The sequence below is a fragment of the Oxyura jamaicensis genome, chromosome 4 (genome assembly GCF_011077185.1).
Source record: "Oxyura jamaicensis isolate SHBP4307 breed ruddy duck chromosome 4, BPBGC_Ojam_1.0, whole genome shotgun sequence".
In the NCBI taxonomy this organism is placed as follows: domain Eukaryota; kingdom Metazoa; phylum Chordata; class Aves; order Anseriformes; family Anatidae; genus Oxyura; species Oxyura jamaicensis.
In genome coordinates, this window is record NC_048896.1 from 4,094,605 (window position 1) to 4,111,099 (window position 16,495).

A 16,495-nucleotide genomic window follows, 5' to 3' on the forward strand; every position below is an offset into this window, starting at 1 on the left:
TAATTTATTAAATAGTGACTAAGTACAAGTACCATGGCTCAACACTGAAGAGTGCTAATAGAGGGTATGAAGATGTATTGAATGGTAAGAGTTCCATTTTGCAGGTAAATCTCAAAGACCAAGTATATATTTTAAGGACATTACCTGTATGCTTTATTTTATGGGTGCTGGTGGTAAAACATAGAGCAGAGACACAAGATCCGTACAAGGGGTTCTATATTAATAGACACACACACTCTACATGGAAGATGCTGAATGATCCTGTAATGTGTTTTTTATTGCATTCAGCATTTAACATTAATGTTCAACTCCCATTCTGTCAGTATTAAATGATTTTGTCAGGATAAAGAAAAAATAAGCCTGTTCTATCCTTAACCCAATGTAATCTTCCTTAGTGCTAGAGTTTAAAAGGAATTGTTTTTGCTCTTCTGCTCAACTTGAAATGTTAGGGGTTTGTGTTTTTTTGTTTTTTGTTTTTCCTATCTCATGTTTTTTAAAGCGTATTACTTGCCTTTATATCTTACTATAAATCTCCAAATGACAATGTGTGTTATGCAGCAAGTTTCCCAGTCTATGAATCTTTTCACTAGAAACTGGACTTACCAAGGTGCTGGATTCTCAGCTTTTCCTCTCTGTTGCATGTAAGGCTGATGTAACTGCCCTGGCCCTGACACCACCTTGCATAAAGCTGATAACAGACTCTGGCAAAACTTACCAGATTCTTCCCTAAGTGGAATGGATACATATGGTTGATTCCATAGCTTTATGTAAAAATAATAGTTACTATAATGACTTCATTGGCAATGTAGGAAAGCATTCCAGTACAATGCAGTCTAAGATAGAACACAAATTGCCTTCCTCGGCTATCAGAGCAGAGCCTTCCAACTATTTTTCCTCATGTGAAACAGGCTAGTCTCCTTCCCATGCTGATGCTTTTCCATTGAGTAGTGAAATCACTCATGAAGAAATCTGAAATATAAGATGCAGAATTGCCTGGCAGAGTATTTTCAGGTCTTGACAATCTGACAGTAAGTGGACTAGTTATGGTTACACTTGTTAGTTTAAGAGAGAGATCATTTCCTATCAGGAGAAATAAAATAAGAATAAATCTATCCTTTCCTAATAATCCCTCCCATCTGGAAGTATCACAGAATCACAGAATAGTCCAGGTTGGAAGAGACCTCCAAGATCACCGAGTACAACCTCTAAAGTAAAAGGAAGAAAAAAAAAAAAAAAAAAAAAAAAAAAAACACTACAATATAACCATGTTTTGAGACCTGTATAAAATCTTCTTTAAAATGTCTTGTCTGAGATGATGTTCATTTTCCCCTTCTGCACCTCCTATCAAATATGCTTTTCCAGAAACTCTATCTTAATATTTTAAGTCCATAAACACTGACACTTTCTGCAGTTTAGTTTTTCCACACCTTTTGTCTATTCTGTAGACCAAGTGGAACTCCTAGCTTTTCTCTGGATTACGCTGAGGGCACGCTGTGGAACTGCTTACCCTTTTCTTTTTTTCCTTGCTTGTTGCCACTCGGTAGAAGTGATTATAAAGAAATTTATGTTCACTTGCTATTAATTTTATAGGAAAAAAATAATCCAGACGAAGTATAATCCAACCAAAAGAACTTTCAATATAACTGAATAATCATGACGATGGAACACATGACCTAGACTGCAACCTGAAAACTGAGATTATATCTCATGAAGAACCAAAGTCCCAGGAGCTTTAAAACTGGATTTGAGGGGCTATGTGAGCAAGTTAGATATCGGATTACTATGCCTCCCTGCGAAATGTTATTTACAGTCCTTCTGACCTGAATGCTTCTACTTTGGCTATTAAAAATATACACTGTAGTCTACATATGCCGAATTAAGTCATTTACTTCATTTCTATACAATTTGAAAGCTGAAAAATGAGATAAATTTACCACACCTAGTAATCTCTTTAATAATGACAAATTAAGACATATGTTGAAAGCCCATAAATGGAATTTAACAAAGATACAGTATGAAAGTCCCCTTGTAACATGTTATTCTAATAAATTGTTTTATCCTACCACAGGCATTTTAGTGAGACATTTCCAGGAAATATGGCACTGTATCCTTTTAAAAGCAGAATGTTTACTTACAGTCCTAAATTTGCTCGATTGCCAGCAGTGATACCCTCACAAAGCTGTCAACCCTGACAGGAAATGCACACCATGTGTTCACAGAGCAGAAGCCCTCGGCATACGTCCTCCAGATGCATCACCTCTGCTGCCACCCAGGCCACAGCATCCCTAGAAATACGAAATACAAGTATTTATTTAAAATAATGCATACGTGACAAAATTCAATTCACGCATTAATATTAGAAAACACAATTTTCAGTGCTGTAACAGAAACTGGAAAACTGGCACATACCAGGTTTGCTAGTAACAATGCTGACTCAACATTTCTCCACACAGTTCTGTCTCTTCCAAGGGACAGTAGAGGACTGTGGAGTACTTATTCCTGACAGTTTTTCTTGCATGTGCATATAGCCAATTTGCCATTTCTTCTGTTGCACTCCCAGAAGAATACACATTTATTGGATCTTAAAGTGACGTTTTCCCTTAACTTAACAGTCTCAGACACTATTTATGAAGAAGGTGTTCTAGAAATATGTGTAGGTGATATGCATGTGATAAAATTTTTTAAAAAAGCTATTTAATCAGTAAACTAAAAACTACAGTCTCCAGGAGTTTTTCTTGAGGAAGCATTTGGGATCTGTATACTTTGATATCAAATGAAAAACTGCAAGAATGTTGTTATACAGGCAGGAATAAGATGCAAGAAGGCATGCAAAAAAGTTACAGCAGAGGTGAGGTATTTCCAAAAACTATATTAAGAGGTAAACACAATGAAAACAAAAAGGCTTTCCTGACCACTGTTAGAACAGACAGTGATTTTCTAACCAAATTTATATATGATCTAAGTTCATATAATTTATTACAGTAGATACTGTATGCCCTGAATACACTTCCCAGAATATACCAAGTACAAGAGATACTGATTCCAAATCCCAAGATAACACAAACATTTTCTGCAAATAAAGAGATTTCAAACTCTACACAGGAAAAACTACACAAGTTCACTGCCAGAACCCTATTAACTTCTTGAGTGTAAAACCAAAATTACACTAAAATTACATCAGACCCTCAGCTGTTACAAGCTAAGAACTCTGCTGCACAGTCGTAACACATAAAGCTACAATAAGCAAGCAAAATAAAGGCAGTCCATATTGTTAAAAACTCAAATTAACATTAGTAACTATTGCTCTTTCCCAGACCAGGTTATTAGTTGCATTTAGTTCCCTTTACTATTAGTTCCTTATTCAGCTGCAAACCAAATTCTGAAAACAAAAATATCCCCCCAAAAATATTTTAAGAGAAAAAATATTTTGCTAAAAATAAACAATTAAGCTTCTCACTTCAATTGTTAAACATCTTTCAATGTAAAATGTACTCTAAATTACCGTTATGCTTGGTTAGATTAAATCAAGTGTTCTTTGATCTGAAACATGAAGAACCATAAAATGTTTGGACGTGATAAAAATTTGACATCACGGATCAGCTTCACATCTTTTATTCTTTTTCATAAAGAAGTGTCAGACAACTACATAAAAATAATAGATCAAATAAACAGACAGTTGTACACAGACCATAAAATCTTAAAAAATACTGAATAACTCAAGCGAACTCTAGCAACACTTGTAATTTAAAACACTTGCAATTTTTCATAAAGCAATACTTTCTTAATTCTCATCTTTTTTCTACAGTGCCTTAGGAGAAAGAAAGGCAACAATTGAAACTATAACCGCAAATAAAGTGTTTACTTCTAGTATCACTGAAGTAAATATGCCATTAGAAGATAATGCATTTTGCAAACATTTGTTCCAGATCACTACAGAAAACAAAATTTTCAGAGACTGTGATATTTTTTCTCTCTTGCTATCTACAGTATTACTTTGCAACAAATAACATTTTTTAATACCTTCCCAACAAGAGATTCTTTTGATTTAGAAAAAAAGTAACACACAGATTAAGTACCTTTATTTGTTCTAGGGTAAGCGTTCAGATTTTCAGTGGTGTCACATAACCTAGGACTAGCTGGCTATATAAATTCTGATGTCTGCACTACTTTGAGTATCTCTGCATTGCACTGCCTGACACTTATCACAAGGAAAATGAAGTTCTCGTCTCAATTTTACCTCTGATCTGCTCCTTGGATCTACTCTGTCACTTTAAAACATAAGTTTTGCCTCTGTTTCTTGCCCTTTAATTTATGCTCCTGTGCCCCAACAGTTCGTGTATAGAGGAAAGAAGAGCTCACCAGGAAACCAGAGACAGTCAAGCAGTGACTAAATATATAATTGGGAGTTATAACACATACCTTGACTTGGAAAAGTAAACATCACATCCACGTTTCACTTTTATCTCCCTACATCTATGTTTTGTGTGATCTTATTTGGACAACTGTTTGCTTGTTCTTATGATTTTTTTCCAAACTTCTCAATTTGAGAAAAGTTAAGTGTCCTAAGACATTGTTTTCCTGCCAGCCAACCTTGAAAATAATTTCCTTCTTTCCCTCCCCCTGCTAGACATATTGACACCATAATACTACTGCTTCTCTTTCTCTTCCAGATAGTTTCTCCAACCTGTACTGCTTGTTCACCATCTTAGCACCAGCAGTTTTGCCAACACATGTCGCAAAGACCAGATGCATTTACATACTCTGGAGGAAACATACATACTGCTGTTACTCATATGACCATTACAGCTAGCTGATCCTTTGGTAATCACTCACCTGTTTCAAGACCCAACATTTGAACAGCCCTGCTGACTTTCATTTTTTTAAACTCCAAACTAACCAAAGCGCTTGGTTTTGCATATTTGCAATCCATTGCTATAGAGTTTGATACTCCAATTATGTACGCTCAATTTCTGTCCTGGCCACAACATATGTAAACATTTTGTCTTCTTATTGATTTTTGCCTTTCATAAATTCTAGTTATACAGTACTGACTTACTACTAAGTCCACTTTCAAAGGTTTATTAACTTGAGGTGCTTTAGGGAAAGAGATGCGTTTTCTTAAGAAATATGGGAAATCACTATTGTTTTCCAAGGTAAGAGTAAAATTTAAAGCATTTATTAGGTAGTCTTGTCAGGCTCATACTTTATAAATTATCATTAATTCCTTTATTAAGTGAACTCAATCAACCTAAATGAGTAGATTAGATGAAAATATATACTTTATATGCATTAGTAGCATATGAGTCACCTTGATCTCCTTTGGGATGAAACTCTAATTAACTCTGGAACATATTTTGTCTATAAAAATTCCTGTTGATTGCCCATGAGGTTAACAGGAACTCATTTTCCCATATGACGTTAACTTTTATGGGTTAAGGTTGTGAGTTACTGGGAGCAGCAGCTGCGTATTCTATGCTCAGGGCATGTCTTGCAGTTCAGTATTTTAAGAATCATGACATTCACATCTGATGTATGAAAAAGTCCCAAAAAGGAAGAGACATGATAAAAGATTATGTATTAAAATATTAGGATTGACAATTTATGTTGATAATCTGGCATACCACTTATGTATGTGCTATATAACATAAGTTTGGGAAATTATAACTAAACAAAAAATGAAGTTACCGACAGCTTAATTACTAAATCTAGAATACAGAATACACAGGATGCTCGTATTTTTGGTAAACTACTGAAAGAAAAACTGAATAGTGTAACTGAAGATCTTCAAATTATTAGGCCAAAATCCTAAAACACTGGTCGTAAGTGGAAGTTTTAACTGCACTTTGTCTTTTTCTGCCCAACTTACCTCCTTCATCAAATGAAACACCAAAACCTTCTTTGGTATAAGGTTGGGGTTGTGAAGTACTTTCAAGGTGTTTTCACTCCTTCCTACTATTTTTATGGACAAAACCAAAAGTCATAAAAACAAAAGAAAGATTAATCGTTTCCGCATTTCTCTCAAGAAAGAAATGTATTCTCTCAAGAAAGAAATGCTGCCTGATAGGAATTCAAGGAAAACCTGATAGGAATTCAAGCAGAACCAATACCATCGTTAGGTACTAAAAGCAGCCCAAATACAGAATCTCTATAAAAAAAACTGCTAGTACTCCATCTACTCAACTATGTTACGGCTTCTGGAAAGTGTGCTCGATGAGAGTGCTGGTTCCTTTGTAGCTATCAACTGTCCTTGTTCTTGTGCTCTAGACAGGCAGACTTCAGAGAAATAAAATGTGAGGGAATGTTCTCTAATCCTCATAGTTCTCATACTACTAGTCAAGGTAACAAACCTCTCTCCTGAGACTACTTTTAATAGCTGTAGATGCTTCTACTTGAACTGGCAACTATTCCTAAAACTGAGCAATATGGTTCAGAAAAGCCTGTCCATCGGACACTTCCCACAGAATTCTGAAATTCTGTATCAGTTGATATACACAACTATATAGGCCACACAGAGAATTCTCAAAAGAACAAATGCAGGTACATAAATAGCTCTGAATCACATATTAAAAAGCCTAATAGATGAAGAGTGCTCCACAGGCCTCTCAGTGAAAACAGCTTTACACATTATTTAATTTCATTGCAGTTTTGATTTGCACTGGAACATCCCTCTCAGCACGCAATTACTGTTTACTGGATTTTCATGTTTTTTTCTCTCCCCCCCCCCCCCCCCCCCCCCCCCTTTTTTTTTTTTTAAGTCTGCCAAAGAACTATTAGCATTTCACATGTCAGTGACACCTGGCATCCACAGTGACTCTGCAGAATTTAATGGCAGCAAGGGAATTGTTATTGTCTATTGCTTCACTGGTCCATGAACTGAGGAGCTCCTGAGCAAGTGCTGGCACAGCACAGCAAAGCAGCTGTTAGGCCCTATTGTTGTCAAGAATATGCATTCTGACAACTACTAATCATGTACTTACTCTGAACAGTGAATAATCTTATACATTTATTATTCTCAGAATATATTTACCCAACAAGTAATGGAAGCTCTAAATGAGTTTATGTCCTAGCAAGAAAACACAAGCAGTAATTAATTAGTTTATTGTTATTTAGCCACAATTTATTTATTTATTTTCCCAAGCCATGTAGTGTATAGTACATAAAGGTAGCTTTTGGTGGCATTTGTGTTTCTCAAGTTTTTGGCAAAATTCCTTGCAAAGTATTCTAGGGAACCTAAATTGTCTGAAAGAGGAGAGATAGAAGAGAGATTAAATTCTGTCTTGAATTGGGAGCAATCTCAAAAGACAGAAAAATGAGTGGTATAAGTAAAACAAACCCCTTGAGCTGTTGAAAGGGTTCAAACTAGTAATCATCTATTCTTTGTTAAAACGTCATAAGCAGAACTGCTAAACTGTCTAAATTGTACAAAGTTATTTAGGTTTGTCATGACAGGAAATAAGTGTAAGCCTTTCCCTGGGAAGGTAACAAACATAGTGACTGTGTGACAGCAGGTGAAACCCAGTTGTGATCTATGTAGGCTAAAACAGAATGGACAAAATCATTTTAACTTCGGAAGATTCTTTGGACTACGAGGACAATGATTCAGGGAAATGGGAATAGGTGTCAAATAAAAACTAGAAAGGTTAAGATCACATGCACAAGAAATAACCAACCGTTAGAGCGAAGTTTATACATGGGAATACATGGCAATGGTAATGCTCAGGGCACAATGTTGTCATGCTATTCAAACCTTGGATACAGGCAGTATATCCAGAGCATTTTTGAATAATGCATTATTTTTCTCCTTAACTTTTTCCTCTACTACTGTAAAGTAGCTGATCTTACCAAAGATTTGTAAGCTCCAGGAGTCTTCTGAACTTGTAAAACTAAATGAGTATTCTAGAACTACTGACCTTGCATAAGGGATACTCAGCATGGAAGATGGTAGGAGATCAAAACCTGAGAAAAATTTAATCTAGAATGGAAAGCATTACCAATTTTAGATACAGTGTGCCCCACTAGCACAGGCTCCAGCCTGCCCCCACACTGTGCTGCTGAGGAACCAAAGCCACATCAAGGCAACAACTGATGAGAACAAGAATTCCAGAAAACTTCAGGTGCCTCCGTGCTCAGAACAAGCTTTACATTTTGTTTTAGTCAACAGCCACAGATCCTTCTGTATCAAACCTTACTGTGAACAAAATACAAATGTTTAAACTTTTCTTGAGGAGACTGGGTGCAATCCCAAATTCATTTTTTTCCCAAGTGGAAAGCCTCTGCCCAGCAGGGAGCAGATTTTTCACTGGCTTGCGACTAGGTCATTCCCGAACAGTATCACTGCAGATCAAACAGGCTGTATCACCAGACTGACACTGATCTTGAACAAGTTACCTATTCACTGATTTAAAATCATTTCTTTTTGTCTAAAGAAATCTATTAGAGAAAATAAAATGTTCAATGATAGGTTCTATGAGTGACCATATGTAAGCACTACAAAATGTAGTGCTAATGATAGTAATACAGTATGAATGATTGTTAATTAGTAGATTGTTTAATTAGAAGGACACTACATACAGTCCTAGTGTGAATTTAAATCCCAAATACAGCATAAGGATGCAACAGACACCTGCACAACCACTGGTAACAACCTTGCCACAAAGGCATGCAAGTACCTAGCTGGGGCTACTAAAAGCATGGCTGCTGATAGCAAAATTGGGATATTGTTTTAAATTTTAACAAGCTGGTAACATGTATCACCCTGTATTATACCATTGCTGAAAGTAAGAAGTAATGAGGTACAAAAACTGCCTTAGGATAAGCCTGGAGAGACAGGAGTTAAAGGTGAGAGGAAAAGATCTCTGAGCAGCTACACAGAGTTGGAATCAAAAGATGCACACAAAACACCAGAATTGCTTGCTGGTCTTGGAACTCAAATACCAGATTTCAACACTGAATACAAGAACACCAGCATTCATGAATAACCTCAAAGTCTACTATTTTAAAACCTTACGATGTAGTCTCTTTATTTTATTTTATTTTATTTAGCCCCAAATTCATTCTGTTTTGAGTCAGCTTGACACCAGCCTTCCACCCTGAACTGGAACACGGCCCTTCCCCCAGCCAGAACAGAAATGCACTTACATTTTTGTAGGACTAACAAAAACAGTCTACATCTACTATTTTGAAAAGGTTATAATGATTTGTATTGAAATATTTAACTTGCCACCAAAACATTTAGATTTGTGACCATAATGATTCTTATTTTCCATTTTAACGACGAAAGTTTCAGGAATGGATTATATTGTGATGATAAGCCACATCGATTCAACTTTCTGTGATGCTTTTTGTTATTCCTTCTCTTTTACCTGCTTCTCCAGTCTTCAGTTCAAGGCTGTATCAGTTAGGTTTTATTTGATTTTAAGTTTGTTAATTGAATAGATACATAGGCATTTGAAAACACCAAGATTGCTCTACAGGGTCTTGTTTATCAGTGTCTAAATCTTGGAAAACAGCTTGCTACCATGCTAAATATACAACTATTTAAGTATTTATGTACAATGTTTGTTTACCATGGCAACTGCTATATCAACTTGACAGACACAGAAATAATTCCATTCAGATTCATTTACCTCTTCCTTAGAATCTGTCCATATTTTATAGTATTTAAAAAGAATTCTGGTATTTTCCCAATGAAGTATCTGTGGCATTTATAAAAGTGTATGTAGAAGTTTAGATATACCCTTTTTCTCTTTTTTCTTTCAGAAGACAGCAAAAAGGAAAAACAAAACAACAACAACAACAAACTACTACATTTATGTAAGAAAAACATTAACAGGAATGATTACGTTAAATGCCAGATAACACCACCACCACCAGATTTCATTAGCATTTTTTCAGAGTGGTTATCCAGATTTTCAGAGTGCTATTGAATATTTCATCTGACTCTGCAAGGACAAACAATTATGACAATTAAAAATCTTGTCATCAGTAGGTAATGTTGTATTTTAAAAATAATCATCTGTGACAAAGCTGTAGTGTAGACAGCAATATACTGCAGCATCAAGCATCCCCTTACACCTGATACGGACAATGGAAAGGGAGCACTGAGCAGATGCAGTGAGCAACCTGTGTTAAGTAGGCTGGAGAATCGAAGCATTGGGTTTTGCTGAACTGGATTAAATTAAACTACTGAATCACGTTCCAAACCCTTCTTCCACATGTAATCTTCAATGTATTTTATGTGCAAAACGTACTTGTCAATATGCCAGTACAGTCTATATGACTAAAAGTATTTGTCAATGATAGAACTGCTCAAATAACCCATTAAATCAGTTGGGGGAAAAAAACTTGGGAAGCTTTGGATATTACTCAACTTCTGGTTCTTCTGTTATAGAAGTTATTACTTTTTGTATTTATAACCCACATAACAAAAACAGAGGTGAAAAAAGAAATAGTACTAAAATTAGTAATCAAACTTTTAACAGCCTCTGTCATAATGCAAACAGGAAAACATATGTATCCTAGTAAAAATACACTTTCTCTAATTAGCTTTTTGTGCACTCCTTTCTTACACCTCAGACTCCACAGTCACGAGCTTCTGTATTCTAACCTCCCTTAATATTTAATCTTGCTCTTCTCTGGACCTCTAGAAGAACACAATCAACATCTGAATGCACTGTGGCAAAAGGTGAACTTGAATATGCAAAGCCCCTTTTCTGATCTTTGTTCTAGGAACTGAAGGTATAAAAGACAGAGGTCACGGAAATGACTGGTTAAACTGATGTAAATTCATGTATTTTAATGGATCGGACTAGATCTTTGAGTCACTGAAGAGACAGGGCCCACATCCTTCCTCATCTTCATCTGTGAAAATGGCCACACTTGTTATGTCACATTATGTTTTGATATATGGATTATCTCCAAGTGAAAGAGAACTATACACATGCAGTCCACAGAAATATAAACCCATAGTTCAGAAACACAAAGCGTAATTGTTGATTTATCTCTGCTTAACCTGTCACACTGAATTTCACTGACATCTGATTTACTAGTGAAATCAGAAGGTGAAGAATATGCAGTTTCAGAACTGCCAAAATTACAGCAGACCCCAAAGGGAGTTTCTAGGGTTAAAGAGAATAATAACGACAGTAAGAATAATAACTACAGCATGACTGGAAAGGAAACTGGGTATAATAGGATAGGTAATTACAGAAGACAATAAATTATTCAAGACAGCAACATTATGAGAATACAGTACCAGGAGAGATTATAAAGAGAAAGAAATAAGACCGGTCATAGAGTATTGTATATGCTGTTGAGTTTCCAATAGGGAATAATTCACTTATGTGATTCAATTCTTTATCCCTCATCACAGTCAGAAACCGCCCTGAATTAAACAGAGGACAAAATTAAGAAATACCATGAATTCTGCAATATCTTCTGTACTGGCAGCCACAATCCAGTCGCTTTTGCAGTAAATGAGTAATACTTAATAATGATAATAGTCATAATTTAACATTAAACACTTAAGGAAGGTTTATTATCTTCAAGTCCCATTAAGTAATTAACCAATTCATTAAGATTTCTAGCATAAAAGCAAGCAATGAAGTTTCACAGGGATACACTGCAAGTCCAACACTTCAGAACTTATCTCAACACTAAAAAATTCAGCACTTCTTAATATAAAGTGATCTAGCCCTACATTTACACCACACAACTCTGAAGAACATTTTTTGAGAAATCTATCTTTCCAGAAGTTTCCATGTTCTTAAATTCCCCTTCCTTTTGAGGGGGACCCAAATAGATGAGAGTTCTCACAGTAGAACAGGTGGACACATTACTGTTATTATTTGCTTTTAGGCAGCTTACCAGCAGAAAAGAAAAACAGGTATAACTTTTATCTTTTCCGGGGAGATCGAAACATAGGTAAAATTCAGAGTTCATGTAGACTTGTTTTGCATACTAGCAAGTTAAAATAAATCTAATGAGAAATATTTTCTTTCTGTACTGTAGGCTGCCTGAAAGTTCGGATTTTGATAGGCAAGGAACTTTTGAATCAGATGATAATCTTCACTTCCATTCTGCTACATGCACATTTCAAATACTATTTCTGCTTTCATTTTAGATCCTGATTTAGGATGACAAAAACCTAAGATCTGTACTTGCTCATATTTTACTTTTAATTTTATGCCTGTAAGGTCACAACTTTCTCTTCTTCATGCTAGTGAAATGCAAAACTGTCTTGCCTGAGTTCAGCAGGACTGAATAAAGCTAATACTGCTTGGGAAAAAAAAAAAAAAAAAAAAAAAAGAGGTAAACACATCTTCTCTATCTGTAGTGAAACAAAATTCAAAATTTGGTGAGGCATTTTCTGGAAGTGATACTTTATTTCCTCCTTTCATTTATTCAGTTTCCCAAACTTAAGATAAAAACAGTTTCTCCTTACTTGCAACTTGCTTCTTTGACTTAGATTTCCACCTCTTGAGAGGCATAGTGCTTGTAGTAGGCAGTATTTTAAGAAAGTGTTTCTAATTAAGTGAACAGGTGGCTTCAACCAGCAGGAACTACTGAGCAAACAAACCCAGTGAGAGCTGGGACTAGTTGTAGCAGATGGTGTGGTCTTTGTACCACTTTAATGAAGACTGTGCCTGAGCTCTCTGTTGGGTTTAATAAAACACTTTCCTTATCATTTGTGCAACTACATTTACACCAAAATAAAAATGAAATCTTTTCTAGATTACAAAAGCAGTGCAGTCTGTGCATCCTTCAAGCACATTCAAGCACTTATCAAAGAAGTATGTTATGCGTAACAAAATTCAGTAAAAAGGCTAATCCATACCTATTATCACCTATATCCATCCACTAGTGAAAAATACTGTTGTAATATTTGTATTATTGTAACAATCATCTTGCAAAACTTCACACAGACATTAACAGTCTTTAGGCAGTAGGTAGATACATAGATTTTTAACTTCCCCTTGCCAATCCCCTTTTCTATATGAATCGGCAATGGTTTATAATACATTAAATAAAATATAACCTTACAATTCCATTTATAGATTTATGTAAGCACACTCCAAATGAGAGTTCACATCAGGAATGGGAAAAATTGTCCAAATGTTTTTTTGCCTTTTTTTTTTTTTTTTTTTTTTTTAATTGTGAGAATTAATGTGCTATCTTGCATATTCCCTTTGACTTCAGCAAGGAGGAACAGAGAGAAAAGCACTGGTATAAAAACAATTCCAACAGATAAATGACCTTTCCAATTCAGTAAGGACTGAAAAGGAACACAGGGTACAGAATGGGAAAAGAGAAAGATTCCGTACACAATCAGTAACAGAATTCACAAGTGACAATAAATTACACTTCTGTTCAGCCCAGCATTATCAGAGAGTTTACGAATTTAGAAAATATTCATACAGTTTTCCACTTAAACATTTCCTAAAACATACCCATACGTAACATAGTTACAACACAGGGTGTTGCAAACACCCTACAAGAACATACAGAAAACTAGTTTTCTGAAGTCAGAAACAGATGATTCATCTCCGAGGCTCATGTGAGTAGGCAAGCTTCCCCTTTGTAATGTGGACGTTTCAGGCAAACAGTATCACATCTGAAGAAAATGTCTGGCAGTATTGCCAGTAAACTGCTCAGCAGCAAAGCAGGAAAGGATAGCCAGTGAGTGTAAAAGAGAAAAGTAAATAAATAAATAAAAATCTGTGCACCATTAGCCAAAGGTGATACAACAGGCACTTTGGATGGAATCAGATCATTTACTAATGTGTATTTTGAGGTATTTTCTTCTAAGGCACAGAAACATGTTATGAGAACAAATCTGAATCTGACCTGTAAATCTGCACCCTGCTGGAAAAGAGAAAATAATACAGTGATGCAAAAGGTATGTAGGTATCTGGTCTTTTTTTTATATATATATATATTATTTACAAAAATTTCATTCTATCAGTAGGGCAATTAACATATACATTGACCAGAGCATCTGACATCTGAAGTCCTGAACAGATGCCAATTATCTCTAAATGCATAGAAAACTATCTCAGTTTTATCAAATGGAACAGATACTTGGAAGGATGAGATTTTAAGATATTAGATAAGGGTGCCATGTATTTTGATTACTCTTTGTTCATGTTATTCTGATTATTATATTTGCTAACACACTGTAGTGTAGTTCTGCTATGTGTCTTGGGCTCGCATTCACATGGCTTTCTGTTCAAAGTACATGAAAAAAACTTAAATAATTGAGTATTACAAAATCATTCAGTAAAAACAGTATACCCTTTTCAATGTCACACATTTCTTTAACAGGCCTTAAAAGTATTACCAACATGGAAAAGAGAGACACCACTGAAATAAATAAGATAAATGGATCAGAAAATGGAAGTACAAAAGCACCCTTCCAAACTCTTTTAACAGTTTCTCCAAGAGCAGCACTACTGCATGATTGCAATAGTATCACTTGGTTGTTTATTGAAAGTCATATTCTAACCTACCTTTGTGCAAAACTTCAACTGATAAGGAAAAAGACATAATATGTCCCATTCTGTATATGCATACTCCAGTATGTAATAATTTGGCTGGAATATTGCAAGAATCACAGTATACACAACTCATTATTTTTACTGCTCATATCATTGAGCTTGTCTTGCGAGTTCTATTTATTTTTCACTGGAGTAATTCCTTTGGAATCTTCAAAGCAATTAGTTCAGGAGCACATGTTAGAGGGTGAAGAGTTTGAATGTTGCAGCAATGTAAGATAACCATAGATCACAAAATCTGTCACGGAATAATGCAATCAAGAACAAAGCAAATTGAAGCTTTGTTTTCAAAAGATAAGAATGCAATGGAATGCATCACTAGCTCCTCTTATTTCTTGTGCTGCCTACCTAAATGAGACTCCCTGCTTGCATATTTCAAAGTCATTGGTTAATTATCCTGTAGCAAAACCACATTTTGGGTACTGTGATTTGAACATAATGATGTGACTATAATTCGAACAAATTTGAAATATGCAAAGTTGAATACTTGATTTCAGATATAACCCAGTAATTAAAAGACATAACAAGTCATTTAACAGAAATGTTGCCGCAGTTAGGGAGAAAAACCGTTAATTGCAGCGTCTGCATCTCCCCCATATTTGCACAGCTTTGCTCCGTCCCCAAGTCAAGATCCAACTGCAAAACATAATGAATTAAAAGGTGTATGTTCTAAACTTTCAAACCATCCAAACATCACTGAAAATGAAAGAAACAAGATGGAATAAACAGACAAAATTTTTATTTTCTATTTAGTATGTGTAATGTATTCCTGGTATGACAAAGTAACATTATGCCAGTTAGAAGGATGACAGTACAATAAATGTAATGGAATCAAAGACAAAAGGCATGTTGAAGACTCTTTCTTTTAAAAATACACTGCTGTTGTTATCTTGGTAATTTTTATAATTCTGATGAGAGTTTTGTGCTGTTAGTTCATACAATTAAAGCATTTTTTGTATTTTTGATAATGCATGATTATATTGTTCCTTAAGAGAATGTCACGATTTCAGGTTGGGTTTTAGAGACCAGAGTTAATAAACCTTGCTAGGAGCTCTCCCTATGGCAGCTGCTCTTAGGCACCCAAGGTTAATATCACTGAATGTTCTTTCACTGAAAGACCAAGCACTCCTGTAAGAAAGGCCTGCTCCAAACTCAGCAATACAAAGGGAAATAGCACTGGTTACACTACGGCTCTCTGCAATTACAGGCAGCCTTTTATTCCCTGCCACCAATGTGATTTCAAATCCTGCAGTGACCTTGGTTTTGTCATTCCCTGATGAAAAATATAAGCATGTATTGAAAATGCACGTTCAGCGTTACTGTTCAGCCATGAATACCATTGAACAGTGACCGAACAGAGGGGATGAGAGATACAAATGTTCTACAGGTCAAACCTACAATCTGAGAACTCAATTAAAATTACTTAATTTACCCTTATTTCTGTGTTTCCTTTCCAGTCTAGTTGAGCACAGAGTATCACAGTAAACATGTTTCCACACGTCAGTTTGCCTCCACAAGTTGTTTCAATGCTATTTTTGTCACCCCCCCTGCTACAGCAGATGTGTAACATCCACATTACTTTGAAATGCACCTTTGTGCTTATGTAGAAAAAAGTGTTATTTACAATTGATAATGCTTACCACTTTTGTGAGTGTTCATGTCTCCTAGCAATCAGTTCAAAATCAGCAGCTCTGCTGTGTTTAGTCTTAACATCCCAGTAACAAGAACAGGCATCTGCTTTTAAGCAGAGAATGAAGTTATTTAGAAGAAAGGATGAGTTGTTTTGTACAGATAACGATTCAGACTTGGAGTGAATCAACAGATACCTACTGACACTGACTGACCTGTACCTATTTAGGACCGTTGCAAATCTGGCAAAGTTTTTATTTCCTTGATATGCAGAGCAAACCTTGCCTTAAAACCCCCAGCTTTAATCAGTGAGG

At 35.5% G+C, this 16,495-nt stretch overlaps 1 long non-coding RNA gene across 1 annotated transcript in view; it reads right to left on the reverse strand.

Moving 5' to 3' along the window:
- Positions 1–6,017, reverse strand: part of LOC118166106 — a 202,059-nt gene extending 196,042 nt beyond the window's left edge. The window contains exon 1 of the long non-coding RNA XR_004750347.1: positions 5,867–6,017. This is a non-coding gene — a long non-coding RNA (uncharacterized LOC118166106). The remainder of the gene's footprint in view (positions 1–5,866) is intronic.
- Between the last annotated feature and the right edge of the window lie 10,478 nt (positions 6,018–16,495).